This window comes from Pleurodeles waltl, chromosome 6 (genome assembly GCF_031143425.1).
Source record: "Pleurodeles waltl isolate 20211129_DDA chromosome 6, aPleWal1.hap1.20221129, whole genome shotgun sequence".
Lineage (NCBI taxonomy): Eukaryota > Metazoa > Chordata > Amphibia > Caudata > Salamandridae > Pleurodeles > Pleurodeles waltl.
Genome location: NC_090445.1, coordinates 1578771298 through 1578797926, shown reverse-complemented (window position 1 = coordinate 1578797926; position 26629 = coordinate 1578771298). Strand labels below are relative to the sequence as shown.

Below are 26629 nucleotides of genomic sequence, written 5' to 3'. Positions count from 1 at the left end.
TCTGCATTATACTAGCCTATCACGGACTTGGGCATTCGTCAGGGTGATATACAAGGACCTTTCACTATTATTGGAAAGTCAAGGAGTCAGCATTGTGTCGTGGGATGCTGTCATCATACCTTGTGCGATTAAAGAACCCACAGTTCCACAGTAAAAATATCACAAGTGCTGCAATAAAAATAATCCACGGTGGCACTCCTGTATATAGAGCTACTGTCTTCTCTGGAACACAGTAACACAAATTTGAGTGCCCACATTCGGAATCTTAGGGCCTGATTATTGGTCTGGAGGTCACAAGACCGCACGACTCTTGGAGGCAGTCGGACGACCGCAGCTGTGACAGTCAGACCGTCACATTACAAGGTTGATGGGCAGACCTGCTAACAGACCGCCGTCTCCACCCGGATCCAAGATCCCTAAGGGCTGAAGGAGGTCTTGGTTGGGATAAGCCAGGGCTGATTACAACCTTATTTGCCAGCCTTTTCATGGCTGTTTCCCCACCATGAAAAGGCTGGAGGAGAACAAGTGTAAGGGTCCCCCTGCACAGCAGACGGTGCGCATTCTGGCGGAGCTGGTCGGCCCCCTGTGTGCTACCAGTTAGCACTTGTAGCACTGTTCCCGCCTGTCTGGGGAACGCTCTATTTCAAGGTTTCCACTGGTCAGCCAGGCCAGACTGGCGGAAACCTTGTAATAGGGCGGGGGGAGCGTCACCGTAGTGGCATCTTCCCTGTGAGTTTGGCAGCCCTGCATTGGGACCGTCAAACTCGTAATCGGCCCCTAAATGTTTGTAGCAAATGAATCAACATTGACAGTAGCATTAACAAGAATGTCCAGGTAACCAGCTCTGCATATTCCTCCAGGAAGATGTTATTCCACAACCTCGCATGTGCTACTAGAACACCATTGATGTCGAGCCCTTGCAAAATACACCTTATGTTTACACATTTTGCGTAGCAATTGCATACCAGCTCTAAATATTTCTTTTTCTCTGAAGATAGGAATGATGTGTCTGCAGTGTTCTTTTTTCCAACTTCTCATGTACTTCTTGTGCCGGGGATGCCTGTATTCTTAATCTGTTTAATTCATCCTATGGGTGGCAAGTTACTTTTTCCAAGTCCCTAGAATAGATCTTCATCAGACAGAGCAACTGTTCATATTGCTTATTTCCTTTGACCTCTGCATATCCAAGAAAGCAGTTCCAAATGTTTTAATTGGTTTACCAAGCTTTATTATCTTGAACTCAAACTCTATGCAGCCTCCAATATCATCCTTCACCTTCATAGTACTTTCACTGAGCACTTTGCCTCCAAAATACACCTGGAGTGGCTTGGCAATCCCAGAAACTAAGAGAAGTTAAATGAACACTTGAGCTTGGCAGCTACTTGTTTCAGGTTATCCTGGCTGCTTGTTGTTTATAAATCCAGAGCAATCGCTAGCTCAGCTGTGTTCATAGACACTTGGGGGAAGATTTATGACAAAAGGCGCTGCACTGAGTGCAGCGCCACTTTCCCTGCGCCCCTTAGCGCCCCCCTACCACCACCATGTGTGTGAAATATTTAAAATACGGCGCACCATGGCGCAGGGTAAGGGGCAATAGCTTCATTTTTCATGACTCTATTGATGTACTCTGCTGGAGTAGTGCCAAAATATTGGCGCTACTCCTGCAGAGTACATAGGGGACCATTATAAATAATGGAAGCCCCCTTTTCACACCTTCTCTCAGCAGGCGTTAAAAGTGCCATATAAAATGACACAAGGAAATCTCATGGCTTTCCTTGAACCATTTTTTCTGCGCCCCTAACGGGAGAACGCCTCATTTGCTTACATTATGCCTGGCGCAGGCATAATGTAGTGCAAAGTGTTACAAAGTGGCAAAATGCATGCATTGCGCCACTTTGTAAATATGACGCTAGGATTTTGTCCTCGTTGGGCCACATAAGCATAAAAAGAAATGAAGCTAATGTGGCGCAAGGTGGCACTAGGGGCTTATAACTATGCCCCTTGATTTGTATTCATAACTAACCTAAATATAACCTCTTTTGAAAGGATTTCCCAGTTCACAGTCTACAAGAGAACCATTCTGGTTGGCAGAACAAGTTAGGTGCTTTTTGAGGAATTCATTCAGCTCTTTGTGGGCAGAATAAAACAGACCTTCTGGTAAAGTGGATCAGCATATTCACCTTTGGTGGCGGCTGTGATTTCCTGAGCAATATTTTCCTGGTCTTTGAGCAGAAGCACTGGAATCCATGTTCGATTTGTAAATAGGAAAGTTCTTCCTGATCTCCTCCCTGGATATGGAATTTGGTGTCTATTTTCAGGTTGCTGAGACATATGTTACCAACATCCCAGCCATCTTTTAAAAATTGCACCTCTGAATTGACGATGTTTGGTACATTCAAATATAGGATTGGGATGAGAATTTGTAGTGTGTGGTGGATTTCAGGCACATAGAGCTCCCATCATGCTCTGGGGCTGAATCTGCTTCCGGGTAGCAGGTAGCGGGACTCACATCGTGGAGGGTGTCACTTAGAGGGGGAGGCAAGATGTTTTCTCCTGCTTGTAATCAATGATTGATTGTCGATGGCTGCCATGGTTACAGAGCCTAAGGCTGCGGAGGAATGGTGCGACATGACGGCTCAGCTGAAATGATCACGTGTTTGCTGAATTAGCACTTTGAAGTTGCCCCATAAGACAACAATGGCAACAGTGGCATGTCAAGTGGCGGTGCGCTGGTAGCTGCTTTCAACCAACTTCCACGGTCAGTGACACCCCCTCCACCCTTGAGCCCCAACCATCCAGCTCTTGAGGAAAACAAAAAATAATGACTAAATAGATGCAATTCTGATGCTTAATCATTGGAGGGTGTGAGGCATATTTTAAAACTGATCGGTCGTGTGAATTAAGGATCTATTTTTAGGGGCTTAAGGGACTCTGCTTGAGAGAATCATGCACATTGTGCTGCTGAAGGAGCATAATATGCTGCATATCATTCTTGTTTAGCTTCTTGCTTTCATTTTGGAACTGGATAACTAGGCAAGGAGGGGCTATCAGAGTTGTAAGAAGCTATTTGGTGGGCTAAGCTAGTGCAGCTTTTTCAGACTTATAAGGACTTACAAGGCTTAAAAGGCTTATTAAGCTTATCCGTTAGCATCACTTAATTTGGTGAGAGTGAGCAATGAGTGGTGGTGGCAGTGGCAGTAGAGGAATTCTCCTCTTCAAGGGGGGGAGAAGGGGAAAAGAAGAAAGTGCACAAACTATAAACGGGTAGATCATTGGCTGATCAAGCAACAAGGAGTAAGCGGAGCAGAGTGGACGAAAGGGAGCCTTTGCACCAGGTGAACAGGTGAAGATTGGTAGTTGAAGCAACCTGTAGAGGTACTCGAGGTCCCTCCTTGAGTAGACAGTAGCCGGGTGTCCGCAAAAGTAGATTGTGTAGCACAGATGCAGCTTGTGGCTCCCCAGTGAAAATCCCCTGTGTCTCCATTCCACCATTCCTCCCGTGTAGGAGCTATCTAGCAAGCAAAAACCATCAATGAAACACATTTCGAGAGATCATTCAATGAACACTCACACTGTTAAGAAAAATCCCAAAGCCAACAAAGTTCGAGATCTGTCAGCCTTCAACTTGATTCCTCACCCTGGCCCACTAACAGTACTGCGGTCTCCCCTACCTGATGAATCAAGCCATCATTCACCATTCCTAATGAGCTCTCCAAGTGAACGCATTCTTTGCCCAGAAGACATGGAAGCCAGCCAGTTGGCAATAGCCTTGCAACCTTTAAGTCAGCTCCCTCTTCTGCCAGACTCATAACACACTAACACAGAGAAACCTATAAAGAATGTTTACTCTTTTTTCTCTGCAGTCGGCTCCAACGAGGGTCAGAAGAAGCCAAAGGAGGGGATCAAGCTCAAGAAAAAAGTTGTGAGCAGAACAACAGCACAGAACCCCGTATGGAATTTGGCTCAAATGAGACTCAGACCTCCACAGGTGGAAAATCTAATCAAACTATGAATTCTTCCAGTTTGACTCAGGTTTAGCAGAAGGTTTCTTCTCTAGGAGACTCAAGCAACAACCAGGAGGGGATACATTCCAAAATCCAAACAGAATCAGAGGAGCTGCAGTTGAAACTAGATGACATAGAGAATAGATCACAGCGGTTAAATTTAAAGTTTATAGGCATTCCGGAAGATGGTGAGGCATGCCGACCAGTCACAACAGTAATATTAGATCTCATCTTTAAACATGTTTTGCCGGATAAAAGACCTGAAGGGACAGACTTAACCATTACTTATGCACATCTGGTCCCAATAACTCGTCCTTTGAATACTAAGGGGGTCATTACGACCCTGGCGGCCGGCGGTAAGGTGGCGGTAACACCGCCAACAGGCTGGCGGTGTTCCGCCAGCAATTATGACCGTGGTGCAAAAGCCACCCCCATACCGCTGGCCCCTCCAATTTACCACCAGGTTTCCGCCTGCCGGTCATAATCCCCAGGGCAGTGGTGCAAGCACCGCTGCCCTGGGGATTATGAGTCCCCGACCGCCAGCCTGTCCGTGGTGGTAAACACCGCCATGGAAAGGCTGGCGGTAAGGGGACTTGGGGTGCCCCTGGGGGCCCCTGCACTGCCCATGCACTTGGCATGGGCAGTGCCGGGGCCCCCAGGCATAGCCCCGCCGTGCATTTCCGGGCAGTGAAATGTGCGACGGGTGCTACTGCACCCGCTGCACATCAGCATTGCCGCCGGCTCTATTACGAGCCGGCAGCAATGTTGATGTGACATTTCCGCTGGGCCAGCGGACGGTAACACGGTAACACGGTAATTCTGTCTCCGGCAGCCTCGGCGGTCTTCTTGCAAGACCACCGAGGTTGTAATGACCCCCTAAGTATCCAAGAACCATTTTGGTGAACTTTGAAGATTTCAGATTTAAAGAGCAAGTTTTATCTAGCGCAATCCTTTATGACCCCAGACAATTTTACACTTTTCATTTTTTCAGATATGTCTTCTTTAACTGCACAATGACACATGGACTTTGTGGCATTAATAAATTACTTGAAGTGGCCTTGGAGCCCCAGCTGGTATGATTCTGCAGTCCAAACTCAAGGTCATCTTCAAGGGGCGAGCTCAGATTTTCCAATCCAGCAAACTTCTCACATTCCTTCAAGAGAGAAGGAGAACAAGGAAGCTCCACTGGCTCTGCTGTCTCTCCTGTCTCATAGAGGACTATATAGGAGGAAAAAGAGCACTAGAGAGCCTGGTCAGATTTAGGGGGTTTGTGGGGTGGAGGGGAGGGCCTAAACTGTATATTATTGGTGTATTTTTGATATTTTGTTTGTTGCTCACGGGTTTTCTATGGTGCATATGGACCATCATGATTCTTCCTTAGCAAACTATCAAGCCAATGCGTGTCCTGCACTACCTTCCCGGTAGTAGTGTTCTGAGTGCCATATCAAAACACTCAAAAAGGGGAGAATGGAGGAGGAGGGGGAGGATAGGATCGTCAGGTAGAAGGCCTGCGTGAGAAAGGCTCCATGGCAGGGAGGTGAAGGAGGATGGGGTTGTTTTGGCTTTCCCCCAAAGATAGTGCTACTTTTAGGCAATCTTTATGGTAGGGCCAAAGTTATAGCCAATGCACATATGGAAGGGGCACTCTTGATTAGTCGTGGCACTTGCCAGGGGTACCCAATGTCTCCAGTGCTATTTGCACTGTTTATTGAGCCTTTGGTTTCAGCTCTCTGGCAAGACCCTCTCCAGGTTGCACCAAAGATGGAATTATTGTCTGACAACTTGATTTTATATCGGGAAGTTGAAGAGCAAACTATTACTAGAACCTTTGCAAAGATTAAAGTATTTTCTGACTTAGGAGGTTATAGAATTACCCACGCTAAGTTGGAAGCCCTTTTATGCAACTAACCGAGTTTAATACTTCCAATGGAGATGCAGCCTCAGGTCCAGGATTTAAACCCTATTAGATATTTAGGCATCCCTATATCCCATGATTTTTTGGAATTATATTACTTAATTATTTGCCTACTCTCTTTAAAGCCCAGAAATTACTACATCAATGGCAGTCATATCCTCTTACTGTTGATGGATGCACAGCATTGATTAAAATGATGATTCTTCACTTTTCCTATTTATTTTCACTAACGTAATAATTAAGGTGCCCCGGGGATCCTTCACCGAGCTAGGGCAGATGCCGCAACATTTTATCTGGCTTGGGAAAAAACCTCAAACCAAGTTAGAAACCTTGTACTTAAATATAGATGATGGTGGTCTAGTGCTTCCCCAACTTAAAAAGTATTATCAGGCTGCCTTTTAAGACTGGTGCGTCAGAGCAGAAATCCCACAGAATTGGTTTAATAATTTTCATCTTGAGCAAATGCTCATTGAAATAGCAATAAGGCTAACCCTATTCCTTAAAATCCCTAAGCTTCTGGAATGTGTCAGATATAAATTCCCCTTTGTTGTGTTCTGTAGGTATACCCAATTACAAGAGGATTTTTTACCCTCAGATCATCCCAATACTTTGCTAAAAGATTTCTATCTACTATTTCTTCAAGTAGAAAAGGAGATTATTCGCAACTGGGGGGAAACTGGGATATCTTGCTTTATGGATTTGTTTATGGTCGGAACCATGAAGTCCTGGAGTCTGATTAAATTGAGTAATCCAGAAACTCCAGACACACTCTGCTTTTCATATCTCCATTTCAAATGATTTCTTCAAAAAGTCCAGCCTCCAAAGGATGCATTAGCTTCTTCCTTTATCAAACCTACTTTTGTATGGCACTAATAGGTATGGGCAAATGGTACCAAATATTAATACAACAACTTACTATCAAGTTGGTTCCGGCCACCTTAGATAAATTCGAAACTTTCCAGGATTCATTCATCCACCTGGAGTCAGTGCAATCAATGGGCCTATAAAGCTATTAGAGGAGCCAATTATAAAAGAATGGCCTTTCTATCCAAGTGGATGCTTTACTATACACCATCTCGGCTTCACCAAATGTTTCCTTCAGCATCAGATCTATGTTTTAGACGTGGGTTTAGTAAAGGTGATTGGCTCAATGAATGTTACAGTTGCCCTGCTTTGTATAACTTTTGGAACAAGGTTTTCAAGTGGATTAGTGACAAGCTTCAGGGTACAGTCGTACCTGATGCCTTGTAAGCCCTTTTTAGGCGATGTAACTCATTAGGTTTACCTCATTATAAAAAAAAAATCTTCTTTTAAAAAAAATGTTTTTATTAACATTTACTTAAATTTCAGTTGACATACATTAAGGGATGATTAATAGGCAGTGATACATAGACAGCGTGATGACATTGGTAACAATGTCTACAGCTGAGCTCATCAGACAAATCTGAATGAGATACAAAGTCAGGATACATTGAAGAGGGTAGTTATACATGGGGTATATAGGATCACAGTTTATCTAAGTAATCACAGGATAAGCTAATAAGCATATTATACAACACAATAATGCAACGTTAAAACAATAATACAACTATTCAATAAAAGACTGTCTGGGTAGTTGAGCATGATGGATGTCTCATGTCTGTTCAAATCTGGAAGGGGTGGGCATTCTTGGGTGCACAATGTGGTCTTTAACTAGGGAGTAGGTTCATATAGGCAAGTGGTCATATGTTTCAAGAGCAGGAGGTAAGCATCATGTCGGAGACATAAATTGTATTGATTGTAGGTGGCGGGAGCAGTCAAGTCATATGTTGCACAGTCCGCCTGGTAGTATCATGCATCTTGAGGGGGTGTCGTTTATTGAGCAGCTGAAGGACATACATGTCCCATGCTGTGGCCACATTAGTGACACCTTGAGATCTCCCAACCAGCGCCATGGCTTCAGCCTCAGCTAGATCCCAGTTGTGGGTTACTTGAAGCCAGCAATCTATTAAAGGGGGTTCAAGAGCTTTCCAGTTCATGTTGATCAAACATTTGTAGAGTACGGTTGCCAAGTCGACAAGTTTCAAATAGTTTTTGTCATGTTTAGTGTGAGGTAATACCCCCAAGAGGCTGATAAGTGGGGTCGGAGGGATCTGGACCTCTATGATTGCGGACACCGGTTCCATAACCTGGATCCAGGCGTGAAAAAACAACTCTTCTTCATTGCTTCTTTGATGGGTAAATCTTTAATTCTCCAGAAATGGAAATTGGAAGGAGTTCCCACTTTTGAGAGCTGGGCATTAAAGGGATGCAGAAGGTGAAAGCAAGGGAAAGACTTTGGGGGTTATTCTAACTTTGGAGGAGTGTTAATCCGTCCCAAAAGTGACGGTAAAGTGACGGATATACCACCAGCCGTATTACGAGTTCCATAGGATATAATGGACTCGTAATACGGCTGGTGGTAAATCCGTCACTTTTCCGTCACTTTTGGGACGGATTAACACCTCCTCCAAAGTTAGAATAACCCCCTTTATGCTTTACGAGTAGGGGCTATTAAGAGATTTTTTTTTTATTGTGAGAGGGCTATAGATTAGACCTCAATGAAGAACCTTGCAAGGACCTTGACTCCCTAGACATAGTTCTGTGATCTACTAAATGACTTAGAGTATTGGCTCAGTATGTACATTATATGCCTATGTCTTCTTTTTTAGGTGATATTTTATGTCAAGATGCTTAGGGCTTGGTTTATGTATTTTTATTGTAGCAATGATCTGCCGTCAATATTTGTTTCCTTTTCTACCTGCTTTAAATGCAAAAATAAATAAAAAATGAAAAAGAGAGATTTGGTAGTGTGCTGGATTCTGTGTTACCCCAACGGGTGGACCTTTCTATTTCCACAGAAAGAGATTCAGGAATAAATTGTAGCTTATCCTTAATATTTTCCTGCAGCTGAAGCCTGGCATTCGCACATTGCTCTATGTTCATCCAAACATGAGAAAAGGTTCCAGTGAACTTGGAGTTAGAGGGGCAATCAGTAAACTGAACTCATGATGGCATTCGATGTTCCTCCTTTTCGTAATTGCTTCAAAAATGTAAACAATTGATATTGTTGGGCCGAAGTCCTTTGGATTAGCAAAATATGCAAAACAGGTATCTACAGTCTTTTAAATTCCACTGGATGCAATTCTAGTGCAGGTCTTCTTGTTCAGTTCAATCCTGTTTGGGATTACTCAAATACATTTTTTAATGTTGATAACAGGCCGTGCTCTAAAATAGGTCCAGTGAAAGAGACTTACTGGTGTCCTGGGGGGACAGATGACCACCAGGAGGTCTCCCCCATGGAGGTTTGGGAAAGTGGTGCACTCCACGGCCGCCACTGGCTTTAATGGGCTATCGTTGGGCTACTGTAGCCCAGGTATTTAACGGACATTTTGTCTACGATGCCACCATTTTGTGGTGACACAGAGGCTGGGGGATAGCTTAGGTCCTCTTTCTTCCTTCCATCCCAGGCCCGTATCTGGGATAGTTTCAAAGTTTTCTGTTGGGATAGTTTAAGTCCTAGTGGGTTAGCTTGTTGGCAGGAGATGCAAAAACAAAATTGCTTGTTTAGGGTTGTCGCTTTGAGCAGCTGCAGCGAGGTGGGGGCATGGCAAGTTATCATGGTGTACAGAAAGGTACGGTTTTTAAAACTGGCAGTCCAGGTTCATAGGGAGCGGGTAGGAAACAGCATGCATGGACGAGCCAGGAAGTTAAATGTTGCTCAAGAAGTTATATTAGTTACATGGTGATATGTAAAATAGAAGGCAGTTTAAAGATAGGAAGCAGACTGAATATTTAATGAGATACAGGATATCAAGGTCAGGGGACGAAGTGGAGGAGAGGGTAGAATAAGGGAGGGGATAAGTTACACATAGTTGAATTACTGTATAGTAAGACCCTTAGTTTTGTAAGGCAAATGCCAAGGTTTGTGATGTAAGTGCACCTGTTTCCAATAAGGCAGCCTTTTTCACACACTTACGCCTGCATCTGTGGTTGGTAATGCCCGCTAGTCCCCAACATCAACCTCAGGATATGAATTTCGATCTAAATCCATATTTCCAGCATTAGAATACCCAATGTTATGATCTGCACCACTAAGAATCTGTGCTGGATTTGTATTTATTCCCTCTTTTTCCCTGTGGCATATACAAAAACTTTGGCTGCATTTTCACAATAAGGAGCACCAAGAGCTTTATCTTGATATCCATCTTGGTTAATGTTGCCTATATTCTTGACTGAAAGACCAAACATTGGCCCAGATTTAAGAGCTTTGTGGCAACGGGAAGCGCCGCAAGTCACCCTGCTACACTGCATCACAGGGAAAGGGCAGGAATGCACAGTATTTATCCAATATGGAGTATTCCTGCCCTTTCCCCCTGCACTGGTGGCCGTTTAGCTGCCTAGCGCCAATGCAGGCACCTTAGCACCATGGTGCAAAGTTTCCTGCACTGCATGCAGGATTTTTTTTTGTACAGGCGGGCACCTTCCTGCACAAAAACAATCCTGAGAAGTGTTTTCTTACTATGTGTGCTGAAAAATGGAGCACACAGAAAGTGGAAAAATTAGGCGAAATAAACATATATCACCTTATTACGCCTCACCTGGAGAGATGTAGGATTTTGGCACATTCCTAGGTTTCCAAGTTCTTGTAAATCTGGGAATGAGTCAAAATCCATGAATGATGCATGGGAACACCCAGGCAACACCCATGGAAACATGCATTGCATCACTCGAGATTTATGAAGCCAGGAAGGGCCACGCAAGGTGGCCTTGCTTGGCTTCATAAATCTCACCTCAGGTTCTCATCACTCTTGACACCACGTTGCATGGTGCAAGAGCGATGCAAACTGGGTCATAAATATGGCCCATAGAATCCTTTGTTCTATTGAGGCGAATTTGCTTGACATTATTCCACTTGCCTTTGTGATTCGGAGTAACGTTTGTCAACTGGTTGTGGAAAGAGTTCTTTGTTGGTGCACAGACCAGCAATATTCTTTGGTCCTGTGGCCTAAGAAAGTGGGAAATATCTGACGAAGTTGCCTGCCTTGTGGAAAGTCTTGGCCGTATCCAGGAAGAAAGGGCACACCCAGGTGCAGAGGGACAGGAGGTGCAGGGTCATGTGGAGGAGCATCACGTGCTAGCAGCAGCCATGGCTCGGGGAAGCTCAGTAGGCCCCTGCCGAAATCCTGACCTTGCTCTGTGACTGTGCCGCTTCCCTTGGCTCAGCTCCTGCAGTGCCCCTCCATCTGGCCCCCTCCCTCACTTCCTCCGGTCTTCTCCTTCGCTCAGGTCCCTGCCTATCACACACCGAATGGTGTCCTTGTTTTCTACTAAACTAAAACATTTTGTAGGCCCTCATTCGGAGTTACTTAAAACTCCTATGTTCGGTGAAAACAGTAGCTTTCTCCAGAAGCAGGAATTCTCAGTAAAGTGATAACTTTGATTACCATTTGGCATTATCGCAGGAGTTCCCAGGGACATACTCACCTGACACACCTGGCAAATTTTGTCCTCAGAAAACAGCCCAGTAATGGGCAACGACCGGAAGAAGTCACTCATTTCCCCAATAATTCTAATTCAGTATGAGATATTGGGATTTCTAAATACTTCCACATCTCGAAATACTGATATCAATAGTGTCAGTAATTTTAGGTTCATTTTACGTTAATTGTGAATTCCAATATATTTCGAATGTGGGCTAAGGTGCCTTCTTGGTAAAGATACTTATTTCTAAGTAGTTAAAACCTATGAGTTGTGAACTTGCAGATGAAGTGTGAACTCCTGTGGGACATAAACTTGCTTAAATGGCAAAGTGCCACTGTTACTGTCTGATGTAAAGCAGGAGGAAAATTGAAAGATAAAGACCTTGACCAAGTGAACATTGGGAAGCTCACAATGAACCACCAACAAGGCTCATTAATTTGCAAAACTTACTCTTAAACAAAAGGCGACTTGCAAATGAAAAGATCACGTCAGACTAGAATTAGTTGTTTTCAAATCACATCGCAAGGTATCTAAGAAGCAACAGTAATTTTTTGGTAATATTGTGGATGAAGCTTGTGTTTCCTCTTTTGTTCTCTTTTTCCACCTCTATTTCGCCCGTGGGTGATAATCTGAGTATATTTTATTCCAAAATGCAGAAAATCTCAGGAAAGAAATACTCTAGGACTATTTGCTCTTGAATGTAAGGGGTATGGATTCCAATGTATAGCTCGCAACACCCAACATCTTTGGGAACTATATGCCAATTTTATCTTAGGAGAAACGATAACAACAGTATGTGAAAGAAATGAATTTGTTTACTGGAAACATTCCCCATCCTCCTGGTGACTACATAATGTTTAAAACATATAAAACCACTAAAATTCACCAATTATAGTTATTTCAAGTAATTAATACTCATGACCTAAAGTAACTATAACTCACGCCCCCACCGTGAAGGAGCAGTTTTTACTTTGCTCCAGTGGGAGCAATGTACTCTATTTTCTTGCCCAAGAGAGTGGGGAAGAAAAGGTTTAGTTTCCCACATCGGGCAGGAGCAGCTTTGTGTCCCAGTGGAAGAACTATGGGCCAGATGTAGGAAAGGATTTGCGAGTCGCAAACGGCAAAAATTGCCGTTTGCGAGTCGCAAATCGCATTTTCCTATGCAGAAATGCATTTTGCGAGTCGAGACCGACTCGCAAAATGCATTTCCGAATCGCAAATAGGAAGGGGTGTTCCCTTCCTATTTGCGATTCGCAGTGGTATGCAATACCATTTGCGACCGCATGTGCGGTCGCAAATGGTGTCGCAGTTACCATCCACTTGAAGTGGTTGGTAACCCACTCGCAAATTGGAAGGGGTCCCCATGGGACCCCTTCCCCTTTGTGAATGGCCCACAAATTATTTTTTCAGGGTAGGTAGTGGTCCAAGGGACCACTACCTGCCCTGAAAAAATACCGAAACTAAAGGTTTCGGATTTTTTTTTAAGTGCAGCTCGTTTTCCTTTAAGGAAAACAGGCTACACTTAAAAAAAAAAACTGCTTTATTTAAAAGCAATCACGAACATGGAGGTCTGCTGACTACAGCAGGCCTCCATGTTTGCGAGTGCCCATAGTCGGTATGGGGCCGCAATTTGCGACCCACCTCATTAATATTAATGAGGTTGGTCTTTGCGACCCCATACCGACTAGCAGACGGTGTCTGAGACACCGTTCTGCATTGCAAATTGCGACTTGCAATTTGCGAGTCGGAAGGACTCGCAAATTGCAAGTCGCAATTTGCAATTTTGCTACATCTGGCCCATTATTCTTTCCCTGTCTGCGCATTTTTTCTGCAGGAAAAAGATGGTGTTCCAGGGGTTGGGGACCTCAGGACACCGTCTCTGGGTAGGTCCTGGGTGATGGGGTCCCTGGGCCATTGAATGGCTCTGGGAGGAGAGGGGTCAGTGCTGTCCCCTTTCTATCTAGTGATTTGTGGCCCCAGGGGATGGATCCCTGGGGCATCTTCAGGCTTGGTGACATGATTTTCCTTTTAGGCTCTGGGAGGTGGGTTGTATGCTCCCTCCTCTCTATTAAGATTTTGCTACTGGGGATAGGGCCATTGGGCCTCTTAGAGGCAGTGGGAGTGGGGTCATGTGGCCAACCCCCTCTTAATTACCATATACGCTGTGCACTCGGGCCCTGACCCACCCCAGGTGTTTGTTTTTTTAAATGTGTTGGAGCTTGCTTTTTAAAAACAAGAAAAAAAGAATTACAACGGGTTTGCAGATCCTTCACAAATTTACTGTAAAATTTAAAAAATATGAATTTTTGGCCAAACTGTGGTCCCTCTGGGACCCCACACCAGGCCTAGGGGATCAGGGGATCTGCCTCTTTTTTATGTTTTCCTTTGGACTCGGAAGTCCTAAGATGGCTGCTGCCACATAGGTGTTGATGCCGTGGTAGCCAATCAGATCTCATCATGATATCTGTTGACCCCATCGAACCTCTGTGGTGAGATATATATAACGTTTTTTAGCACAAATTGCTCAGAAACTACTGAAAGGATTTACACCAAATAACAAAAAACAATTGCTCTGGACCAAGATCTAGGTTTCTACCAAACTTAGTGTAAATCTCTTCAGTGGTTTGGGCTGTAGCATTGTCTTAAGTGCCTATGGATGAGGAAATTAGGTTTTGGGACTCCCCTTTTTCTTGGCCTCCACTTGACAGTTCACCTCAAAACTTTCCATCAACAAAGTAGAAAAAATGTACCACTTTTTTAGAAAGGTTTGTGTAGATTTGTCAAAGGTATTAGCAACACAAAAAAGGCTTTTTCTATGTAAACACGGTCCTAACTACTGTATAGCTATTGGTGACCGCTATAGGTTTTGTTTATATAGATGAATATATAAACATTTACAAAATAATAATTAAATATAAAACAAGTAGGCCATGCATTTTGTTAAAAAAAAAAAATAATAATTATAGGTAATTAAGATATTTTGTTTATATTTGTTTATTCACTTATTCATTAAACATTTAATGTAATGAGTTAATGTGCTGTAACATTCAATTGTTTTAGTTCTAGCTTAATAATATTTATTTTAAGTTAATAAAAAGTTTTATTTTGCACTGAAATATTTAATTATTAAAGTTGATTTTTTTTCTCTACACTTTACCAGAAGGAGATCTCTGTCCTAGTGGCGCAGACTTCCACGTACATGTGAAAAGTTACTAGTAGTAACTTCATACTTGTAAATAATGTTCTAGTAAGCTCCACCCCATGTTTTGAGGGACTGGACACATGCAAGTCTGCAGTAGTAAATTTACATTGAGAAATGGGGTATAGCAAAAAAAGTGTAAAGTTACTATAAAATGCAATAGTACATTTACTTGTTTGATGGGACTAGCAGGGAAATAGCGCTATCAAAGTATTGACCCGGATTGGAAGAAAGAATGACAAAGAGGAGGTAAAGATGAGAAGGGCAGGAGGTGGCATCAGAGAACAGAAGCATAGATGGTGAAAGCATGAGTAGGCATAGGTTACTGGATAGAAAGATATGCAGAAAAAGATAATCTGTAGGTTACTGGAATTATTAATTGCATAACAAAAACAGGAATGAAAGTAAAAAACAGGAGTAGGAAGGGAAAGGAGGTTAGGATGAGGACTCCTAGAGCAAGGGCAAAGAAGGAAGAAATGCAAATTAATATTGGCAGAACTGATGATGGGCACACAAAAGCAGCAATACTGGGAAGAGAAATAGAGTTAAATGTTGGTAGAATATCACTGTGGCAAGCAGAAGGATACATGGATGCGTGAATGGAAATTAGGCATAGCCATGGATAGCAACTTCGATCCTTGGCTTGTCCATCGGTATCCGAAGCACTACTCTTGCTATCCCTGGTCTCAAGGGTCATGAAGGCAACTGTATGATCAGAATGTAAATGGGGCTTTCTGAGCCCACTTTACTGGATGTCACATTTTGCCTTTAGTCTGAACTCTCAGCAGCCGTTGAGGGACTTAAGGGAGGAGACTATATCAAACGTGATGTCTTTTGGGGGGGATAAAGGGTGTGTGATGTCACTTATGCTACTCCTAGTGAATGGTGTATTGCTGTCAGTGTTACTTATCTTTTGGGATGTGCTCCTGATCTCAGATGTGTGGCTGCTTTCCTATTACTGCTATTTCTCTGTTTCTACATAACTTGTTTGTTCAAACCGCATGCACGTTTTTTCTTGAATATAGTGTGATCTGTATTTTCACACACTTAGACCTGTAATGATAAATCTAGACGTGCACTTTTACATTTATGATTTCAATAAGTAAACGGTGGGGATTCGATCATAGGCCTCTGCACATATAATTAGATATCCATAAACTTTAGGAATATATAACACTCTTGGATTTACCTTCATACAGAGGTATACATGTATCCATATATAGATCTATATGCAGCTGGCTGCTATTATTTTTAAATCAGGCTTTACATTTCCTGTAATGTGGATCTTCATTAGTGGATACAGTGAAGCGAAAAACTTACCAAGCTATACATTATTTCATAGTGTCCCACAGACCCTATCAAACGTAGCTCTTCACAAAACAATTTGACATTTTCCATACTCAGCTGGAATCATACTTTTAAAACCTTTTTTAACGCCATGATACCAAACCCTCAACACTGCTTTTGTAATCACAGACAAGATGCCCCTTTTGGGGAGAAGTCAGTAAATGTGTAATGATCAAGAAGAAGAACATCAAACTCTATGGATATGGTTAATCTAAGGCCAAAAAGCCCCAGTGATTTATATAATTCACTCGTTTTAATAATACTGCACTGACTACAATCACTTTCCAGGCTTTGCTGATGTGTTGGTAACAATCAAGGAAACCGAACTGTAGACCTGAAATTGTTTATAGCTACGTCCTTCATTCATACATAGGTCAGGAAGGAAAATGGAATATTTTCGTTAGTGCACATGGCTGTTATCGTAGAGTACATTCTTTTTCCAGCAATCCTGTAAAAATGAACAAAGCTCTGCAGATTTACAATGCTGCTACGGGTCACAGATCTTGTCAGGGTCCCAGATGCCATGGCACAGCTGTAGCAACATTCTGCCGCAGGAATTTAGTTTTATGATTCTCATTAGAAGGGACCTGGTGTGGTAGCAGTATAAAATATAGTTGCAGTCCAGGTGTAAGGTTATCCGCGAGCATGTAAAACGTCAGTGTTTAAAGCTACAGCAAAGAAGCATGTTCTTATATACATCTTTAGGGAAGACATTCGCACTTTTTGCCTAACGTTCTGCCTGTATTTTGTTTCAGACATGAGTATGTTTTCACCATGGGTGTGCGAAATTTGAGAAGCTGGCTTTGTCCAACTTCGAGTCTTTTTGTTTGAAAAAAGTATAATTTCACAAAGCATCATTTTAAATTTACTTAGATATTTGTAGAAGACTTTACTACAAAAAAATGTTTCTTTAGAATAAAATCCTGCCAGACCCTTTTTTTGCAGTTCGTTTTGCTCTTGAGAAGAGAGTTGCAACGATTACAAACTTCACAAATTTGGCAAGAATTCACCCTCAAAATGATCATTTTATACATCCCTATTTTAATTGTTGATTTCTGTATATTTTACTTTCTTCAGACCAGCGCTGTACATGAACTTAACCTACTTATGCTACTTGTATGAAAAGCGTTGGCTGTTCTGTATTTATAACACTTAGGCCCATATTTATACTAGGTTTTTGCTGAATTAGCGTCATTGTTTTACGCTAATTCAGTGCAAACCTACATCCATATTTATACTTTGACGCTAGACACGTATAGCGCCAAAGTTATGGAGTTAACGTTGTTTTCTGGACGGGAAAACCTACCTTGCGTCAATGAGTTGCAAGGTAGGCGTTCCTGTCCAGAAAAGGACGATATGGCCTTTGTGCCATATATATCCCCCCATGCTAAAATCCAGCACAGGAGATGGGGGCCTTAAATAATGGCGCTAAGTTTGCTTAGCGCCATTATTTACCTCCTGGGTATGGCAGGCGTAAGGGGACCTCTAGGCAAATTTCCATGGTCAGAGAACATGGAAATTGCCTACAGGTACCCTTACCTGGCCCCAGAGACACCCCCACCCTCTCCCGCCCACACCAGGAGGACACCTAAGGATGGGGGACCCATCCCAGGTACGTCCTGGTAAGTATATATATTTTTTTCTCCAACACTACTCAGGGGCCCTGCCTTGGGACCCGTGCACGGCGCTGGACCCAATGGCCATGCCCAGGGGACATATGTCGCCTGGGCATGGCCATTGGGGTGGTGGGCAAGGCTCCTGCCTTTACTAAGACAGGAGCCATGCCCATGGGGGTTGTGCACCAGAAAATGGCGCTACACTTCTTAGAGGCAATTTTTCTGCCTCTGAACAGTGTAGCGCCATAATTTAGTGCACAATTCCCGGTTTTCCCTACGCCACCCCAGCCCTTTTAGCGTCCTTTCCAAGGACACTAACAGGGCATTTGCGCTGGCTAGTGTAATTCCAAAAATATGGCGCACGGCCAGAGTCTTGGAATGGTGCTATCCTGTGCTATAATTTTTCACGCAAAATTGCGCTTGTGCAGTTTTGCGTGAAAAGGTATAAATCTGCCCCTCGGGCCTGATTTAAAGTATGGGTGAAGGGGTTAATATGTCACAAATGTGATGGATATCCCATCTTCTGTATTACAATTCCATTATAGCCTATGGCACGTTTAGCATGGCGGACAGGATATCCATCACATTTATGGTGGAGTAACCCCTCTGCCAAACTCTAAATCAGGCTCTGAGTTCGGGGCTGGTGGGCACTGGACTTATGCATCCTCTCTATTAATCTCTGGCTGACCTCATAATCAAGTTCAAATCCTAGCGGATCCACTCAGCCTTCCATCCTTCCAAGGGTGATAAAATGAGTTCTGTTGAGTTGGGTAACAATACACATCTGTTATTCAGCCTCAAGGGTGAATGTACCTTTTAACAATATTACTGGTTTAAGGCCTGGACAACGCTTCAGCTAGAGATTGTAGAATACATATTGCTGACTCTATGCATCTGAACATGAATGAGTTCTGCCACATGTGCCTGAAACCTAAAGTTTCCCATGGTGTTCTGTAACAGTTGAGGGTCTATATGCGAAGGTAAATTTGATAGTAAGTATACATTTACAACCAGGTTTATCTTATTTAAACTTGCCAGGTATTCCTGAAGATATTCCTAATATTCATAATCACTTTTAAGGGCATGGAGATCTTCTCACTTGTAAATCTCACTCAAGGAACAGGATTGTGGGTGATCCTGGGCATTCCAAGGCATGGTTAAACTTAGATGAATGTGAACATGCTTATTGGTGAGCATTTACAAACTTCTCACATTCCTTTTTCCATCCAGGAAAGAGTTGTATTTTTACTCCATTGAAGGGCTGCTGTAAATTCCTTTCCTTTGTGAGAAGGGAAACAATTCACCCCCAGGCTTGGTTGGGATGTAGGAGAAGGCGTTTCTCCATGAGGAAAATTATTCCCCTGCCGACAAAACACATTTGGAAAAATGTGTATTTTTTCACTCCTCTTCTGTAGAGTTCTCCACCACAGAGGGCTCCATGCATAGGAAATGGAATCCTGACCTGGAAATCCTGAGATTTTCCAAGGAAACAGAGGTAAAAACTGTGCCAGGGGCAGCTTTTCATGCAGACTCTATGCAGAATTTGTGATTTGAAGAAAGTATTGAATTGCACTCCGCCCTAGACATAAATATCAGAATGTAGAATAACTACTTTCTACATGCATTAGCACCAAGATGTCAGCTTTCAATCTGGGTTTGCCAGGGAGCCACATAAATCATGTGCTCTAGTAGATTTGTAAACTTGAAGTGGGCTAGTCATCTCAGTGTCAGCCTAAGCCTTAAGCTGCCAAATACATTCCGGCATTTCTAAGACATGTGAGGCCAATCCAGACTCTCCTCTGAGTGTATCTAGGTCCAACAGTAATCAAACCTGGATGATCAGAGGCTACAGAGGTTTTTCTTACCTTAGGGCACAGTAAACATCACATGCGTATAAATGTATGCCTTTACTAAGAACCAATAATTCAATATCAGGGAGTGTAGCTTGAGGGGGTATGTGATGGAGGGTTCAGTTGTTACATTCCCATAAACAAATGCAATTGCTAATTGGCAGTTGGGGGACTCTCAATCAGATATGGTGGTGTCTGTGTTTAATTTCACCTTAATTCAAAAGCACTAGAAACACAGACGAATATGTATCTAAATAGTTTAAAAAGATCAATTTATTTTATCTAACACAAATGCACACAAAAAGCTACAAACAGTGCACCACATACACACAAAAGAGGTTAGAGGAAATAAGAGTTTTTTTTAAAGAAAAACTGCATTTTATTGACATTTTGTTCACATCGGCACTGTGTTATATAGCCCCAATTAAGGGTACAGTATTTATTCAAAAGTTGTACAAAATAGACCATCGGAAAGTAAATACATTTCAAAGCATCCCACGGTATGTCAGCCACATCTCCCAGATTTTCTCATGCTTCCTGGGCAAAACAATGATATGTAGATGGCTTTCTACTGGGTGATGAACCAATTTGTTGCCTGCTTCCAAGGGACCAGTGTTGGAGGGGAGGCTGCTCTCCTTCATCTGTCAATGCTCTTCTTCGATAAAGCCACATCGATCCCCACCAGTGCCTTGAGCCCGATCGTGTCACTAATGCCTTCCAGGACTCCCAAAAGTGCTATCACGGGGAACAGCCTATCAGTATCCTAATCACTCTAGAGAGCGTGGTGATGGTAGTTTGTTAGTATCTGGCAATCAGGGGACATTATTCCAACATGAGGGTGAAATTAATTTGAGACTAAAAATCTCTGACCTGTCACCCCTGGGGATAGGAAGGATTATCTGGAGAGACAACCCCAGGGGTAATCAGAGGATACACACCCTCAGTTTTAACCACTATTACTGCAGAGTATCCTGAGACCCAAAAGTAAATCAAGCTGTTAACACACAAAGCTTAATTGTATTCGTTGTTCCTTACTAGGAAAGATTACTGTTCTTTTTTTAGTGATCCTCACCCCTTATAAAAGTGGCATGCTTCATCATCAGGTCCACCCAAGCCACTTAAAGCCAAGGTGGGCTCAACCAACTGGTGGAATCACTTGTATAGATCCTACCAGGGGTCTAAAAACAATAAAACTATCTTACTAAACACAAAGGTGCCCCTTTATTTTCTGTGTCAGTGGGTATGATTAAAAAACATAACATATGGGTTACTCTAAGGTTTTATGTTCCTATGATCCTCAACTATTATGTCAACCTGTTTCAGCCCATCCAAGTCCTAGAAGTTCCCAGGCTTTGTTCAGGAAAATAATTCTCAAATGTAGCCCGGGTAATGATGAAGCACCTCAATAGTGTGAAATAGATAATGCGTAATGTATTAAAAATGCATGCAGGGGGTGAGTCTTAACTCACCTGTAAGTAACTTGAAGCATGGTTAGGGGCTAAATTCCAATACTGAAAAAACCTCCCAAAGATATACATAATAAACCCTATTGAAAGTCTTGGCAGTATTTATCGTGACTACCACCAAAGGATCCAAATATCTAGAAGCGATATCGATTATACCTATTAGCAGTTGAGTTAACTCATGTATCTGCCTTTTTTGGGATAAAACCTTTCTGCTCAGGATGGATTAATTAAGATGCTAGATTGGCCAATCCATGAGCGAGAATACAAGTGAAAACCTTAGAATCCATATTTACAAGTGACATTGGCTGATATGAACCAGCCTTCTAGGGACCATTAATGGGTTTTAAAATGAATACCAAAATAGCTGCTTTCCAAGAATCCACAATCTGAGCATTACCAAGATAGAGTTAAACAGATCTCCCCATACAGAGATAATTGCATCTTTCAACAATTCATAAAGTTCTAAGAGGATGGCATCTGTTCCCGCCGCCTTCCCACTTTTAGTATTTTTCAGATGTTCCCATATTTCCCACTCAGTGATCTGGGCCGCTGAAGAATGTTTCCCCAAATCCATATGTACGGAAAGTTCCCTGTCCTTCGGCTATTCTCTTAATTTTGTTAAACACAGGTTGATCTCACAGCAGAAAGATTCAAGAACAAATGGATGAAATGCTCCTGCATTTCCCAGCTTTATCAGAGATGTCCCCCTGGGAGTTTATTATAAATGTTTTTAAGGTTGTTCCTAGACCTGTCAGATTTGGCCTTGTAGGCTAATAATGCTCCACACTTCTCCCCATACTCAAAAAGCCTCAAGTAGTTGGTCTGCCTTTTCTCTTTAGATTTTGCCTCAATCTTGATTTTATATCTCGATTGTTACTCTCGTAATCTGCTTAGGGCTTGATCCCTATCTCAAATGCCCGATTTCTCACTCCAAGGAGCCAAACTCTTCTCTGGCCTGCCTGTTATTAATCAATGCTTCGTTTCATGAGATACCCCAAATAAAGGCCTTATAGTTGTCCTAAACTGTGGGTAAAGGGGCAGTCCCAATATTGTCTACAAAAAAATCTTGACTCACTTTGTCCAAAATCTGGCTGATTCCTACATCTAACAGAACAGCCCTGTTTATAGTCCATCTAAGATTTTCCCTTTCAAACAGGAACTCCACCACCATCATAACAGCTGAATGGTCGGAGATATGCATATGTTTGACCTCTTTAACATTCTCCAAAATTCTGTTTTCTACAAAGAAAAAATCTAGTCTGTAGAAGTGGCCATATTTCATACTGTGGCATGTGTATCCCATCTGCTAATCCTCTATATGTTGCCAAAACTCTGTGAGACCAAGGTCTTGCAACAAATTATTTAAGGCTTGCTTCTCCTTTTATGTATTAATGCAGTCTCTCTTGGTAGATCTGCCCAAATTGATATCCCTTAGGGTCTTATTATCGTCCGAATAATTGCCCAGTACTGAAAATCACAATAAATTCCATTCAAGAATTGAGAGATATAATGGATCATCTCTATCAGGACCGAAAAAACCTGCATACACAAAATTATAGTTGAAAGATTTCCTCAGCTCTACAACCCACCTTCCAGAAGAGTCGGTCTTAAAATTCAACTAATCTACCCCAGTCCTTTTCCATACAATGTTTGTGACACCCTTGGAATACTCTACCGGACCTGAAAGTCATACAAGTCTATTCAATTTAGCTTTAAGAACAAGGCCCTACACTCCATCAGTGTCAAATGGAACTCTGGCAAAATCATGATGTGATCCTCACTGTCTTCTAGATACTGTAAAACTCACCCCTGCCTCCATTCCAGGTTAAAGACCTGATTGCTCTACGTCCCCTATAGAGGGATAACTCTTGAAACTAAGAAAATTACTGCTGAAGCAGATATGCTAGTTAGAAAATTATAAATGATGTTTATATGTTTTGAATAATGAAAAGTTTGTAGGGAAATTAATCGTAGAGAAAATAATGTGCACGTTTGAAAATGTGCCCTCGGTGCATGCCCGCCATTTACATGAAATTGTACTAATATAACTGATACTGTATGAAATGATGAAAAATATACAAGAATAATGTAATAATATGTCATATTGAAATGTATAACCTATGTTTTACCTTAACTTGTAGTGCTAACTTAGCTGAAATTATGGCCTAGTCTTCCTAGGCCTCGCACACAGAGAGCTGAAATACTAAACGCATTGCAAGAAGCTGGATGTATGACCCGTCTTTGATTCACCAGATGTTAAAGTTGCTTAGCTGGAATTTTCTGCAATGTACCGGCGGACAGGAGTTGATGAAGACAATTTGATACAATTATGTGTAGGGTAGGGTAAATGTACTTTCCCAGGACTTGAACAATGGAGGCACTGACTGAAGAGGAACATGCAACAATTTCGATACCTGAAGAGCCGGATGATGAGGACATCGTAACGCGGACCAATCTGCATCTTGTGAAAGGACTGATATTAAAATTCATAGATTTGGTAAACAAATATTATAGGTTAAAGTCATATCTGCTGACTGACTGGCCAATTGGGAATTAGGGGGATGGACTGGGAGACTCTAATAAAAAGTCATGACAAGGGGCTAAAACTTCAGATGCAAGGGGAGAATTGAGGACGTAAGGAAACGCTGTTCGAGATTCTTTCATTGGGCTCATTCTCTTGAGAGCCTGATGCGTAGATGATCAATTGATGACCTGAAGACGAAGACTGACTTTGTTGCTGATCCATTCTGTGGATAGGTAGCTATGAAAATGTGACTGACTAATTGTGCCTTTTCGTATAGGTACCAGCTGCGCTGACTATAGATTCTCACTTTGAAAGATGTTTTCCAAATTCATGTTTTCTCTAAATTGTTTTGCATGAAGTCCCACATGCTAATGCTAATCTTGGTTAGGTAGGTTTTTAAGGGTGACGTTGACAGTGACAAATGACTGACAAGCTATCTGCTGAACTCTGCTATTGATGCTGGAATATTTTGGCTTATGTAGAAGAAATCAAGCATATGTTTTCTTTGAGTTATGTATTTGACGCTTTATTAATGAATTAATAACTGAGATGATTGAATAAAGTTTGTCTAACAGATGATTTAGTATTGTAATCAATAGGGAAATAAAATTGTTAATCTCTTTACCGAGCTGTGGTTATTCATGAATAGATGATTATAGATGTTGTTAATTGAAAGTTAATGATTGTTTATGCTGATTATAGCTTTCAGTAGTCATTACATGACTAGGTTATTCCATGCGATCCAAAAGGTTAATTGACCTATACGTGTCCCCTTGTAAGTTTACTTACTAAGGACCAGGCGCGCTAGCATTACCAAAAAGAAGAAATTGCGAGTAAGTTGATAGGGTGATGATGAGTACCATTGTTTTTCTTATTACCAAAATGCTTCCCACAAGCCCCCCCACACCCACAGGAAACCATCAAACTACTAACTGGCATTATAGAATGCTGTTAGAACACTCAACCTGAGGAAAAATCAAAATTTAAAGTGCACTCTCAACCTCCTTCCGTTCCCCAACCCTTGGTTTGAATCACCGTGCTAAAAGGCTGTCTCAAAGAGTAGAGTCTTTTTTAATAGACTCAATTAAAGCTTCAATGGCTTCCAGTTTCTGATAGTTGTACATCTGGTTGTTCTACAATTTGTGGAGCAGACCGCAAGTCTTAATTGTGTTTTACCTCTCAACTTATTAGGTTTGTCCATTTTCCTGCCAAGATCCGACTGATGCTGTTCTGTGGCTCGCATATGTCTGACCTTACAATGAAGGTGAACCCACTGGTGGTTATGGACAATTTGTCAGCGTAGTACTTAAGATGAGCTGTTTCACTGTCTGCAACAAGAAATTTATCAGACTCTGTCTAGGTTTTTTTTTTTTTTTAACAGTTGGGATTCCTCCAGAATGTCAGTGGGTTCTCTGTAGCTCCTGCTTAAGATTCACATCTGGCAGATCTTTGAGGACAACATCCTTCAGTAACGGTATTACAAAATTCCTTATATCCCCTTTTTCCTCTGATTTCAGGGCATTAAGAATTTGGAGATTATTCCTCTGTGAATAATTCTCGAGTCTTTCAACATCCTCTCTCAGGATTTGATTTTGCCTTGCCAGCATGGTGATATCTGTTGCATATTTCTGTACATCCTGCTTGACCTGAGTGAGTGTGTCTTCCAATACTTCAATATGTTCCACTACCTCACCCAGCTTTCTTATCTGATTACCCTAAGAGACCTCAAACCTGTTTTGGATCTCTGTTTTGAGGCCCAGCAGGATCAATCCCAAGGGTCAATCAGACTGGGTGGGCCCAGCGGTGGTTTCATCCGTCTCTTTACTGTTTTTTGACAATAGAGCTGCACCAGCTTGTTCTTCTCTTTGTGGGCTGGTTTTGCACCCACTCTCATTCCCCAAAAGTGGTGCAAGGACCTCAAAGCTATTACTGGTAGTTTTCTGGGGAATAGATTAGTTAGTATCAGCCACCAATACATATTGTACTTCAATAGTACTAGCAGGGGGCACACTTACAGTACCCCCAATCGCAAGGCTGTATTCTGCTGAATTTTGAACAAGGGGCTCCCCTCCAAATTCTGCGAGGGGGAAGATGAGGCCATAGCCTTAGAAAAGGAGTTTAATGATGGAGTGATTTTGAGAAGTACAGGGGGCATTTTATTACTCCTGCCTTCAGCAACGGAGGGTCCTTTTGCCTTACCAGAATACTTCCTTTCTACTAATCATTTAAATGTGGGCAGCCCAGCATCCTTCCTAGTACTGCTATCCTTTGTTGATGTATTTTCAGGGGCTCTTTGGAAACAGTTAGCATTGGGCCCCGAATGTTCTTCAGAGACAGCAGAGAACCTAATAGGGACAGTGCGCTGCGAGTATCTGGGATGTCGATCTTGTTCCCGGACTATCTTACCAATAAGGGTCAGCATATGCACAGACTGAATTGCAGTCCAAAGATCACTTTCTTCCTGTCCCCGATGTATGGCCCCCAAACAAAGAAGTCGATCTCGCTCTTTCCAGTTTGCAGGCACCCAGCCAGCAAGGCTTTGAAGAAATCACTCTCCCAAAATTTTAGAGACACCTGCAAGGTCCTGCACCTCAAAGGCTTGTGCTGGCTCTGCCACACAGGACCCGAGCAAGAACCTGCCACCCATGCCAGATCTCCCCCGTGGTGTACTTCCAGCAGGAGAGCTGAGCGAGAACAAGAGATTTAGGTGAAGGTACTCAGACATCGGAAGAAGGAGAGAAGTAGTTTTAGTATTTTTTTTCGTTTTCAGTTTTTAGGTTTTTTATTTTACTTTCTGACACCTTTAAGACACAGCGCCGGAGGGCAGGCAGGGCTGAGAAGAGTCAGTGTACTTGAAGGATTACATCGCCACCGTCAGGAGCTTGTGGCCTGCTAGTGTACAACCGCCATATTTCCCTCCGAGTCACTCACCACTTCTATTGTTGGCTTAGTCCACCATTCAGGAAAAAGTAATTAACAGCTGGGAAGGGTTTGCCAGAAATCCATCCTACCTTGCACGTGCTTCATTGCTAACCCCAAGTCACCATCCAAGAGATCCTCATTTCTGTGGGTAAATTCTCACCCTGGGTTATTGAGAAGATAGCTTTTTCCTGAGCAATTTCCCTATGAGCAAGGACTCCTGGGTTCAGATGCATGGACCGATTTATGTAGAATGCATATACTTTTACCAGTTAGTCCACAGCCCT

At 42.4% G+C, this 26629-nt stretch overlaps 1 pseudogene; it reads right to left on the bottom strand.

The window, feature by feature from the left end:
- Positions 1–777: 777 nt before the first annotated feature.
- Positions 778–23338, bottom strand: LOC138301796 (integrin alpha-6-like; annotated as a pseudogene).
- Positions 23339–26629: the final 3291 nt, after the last annotated feature.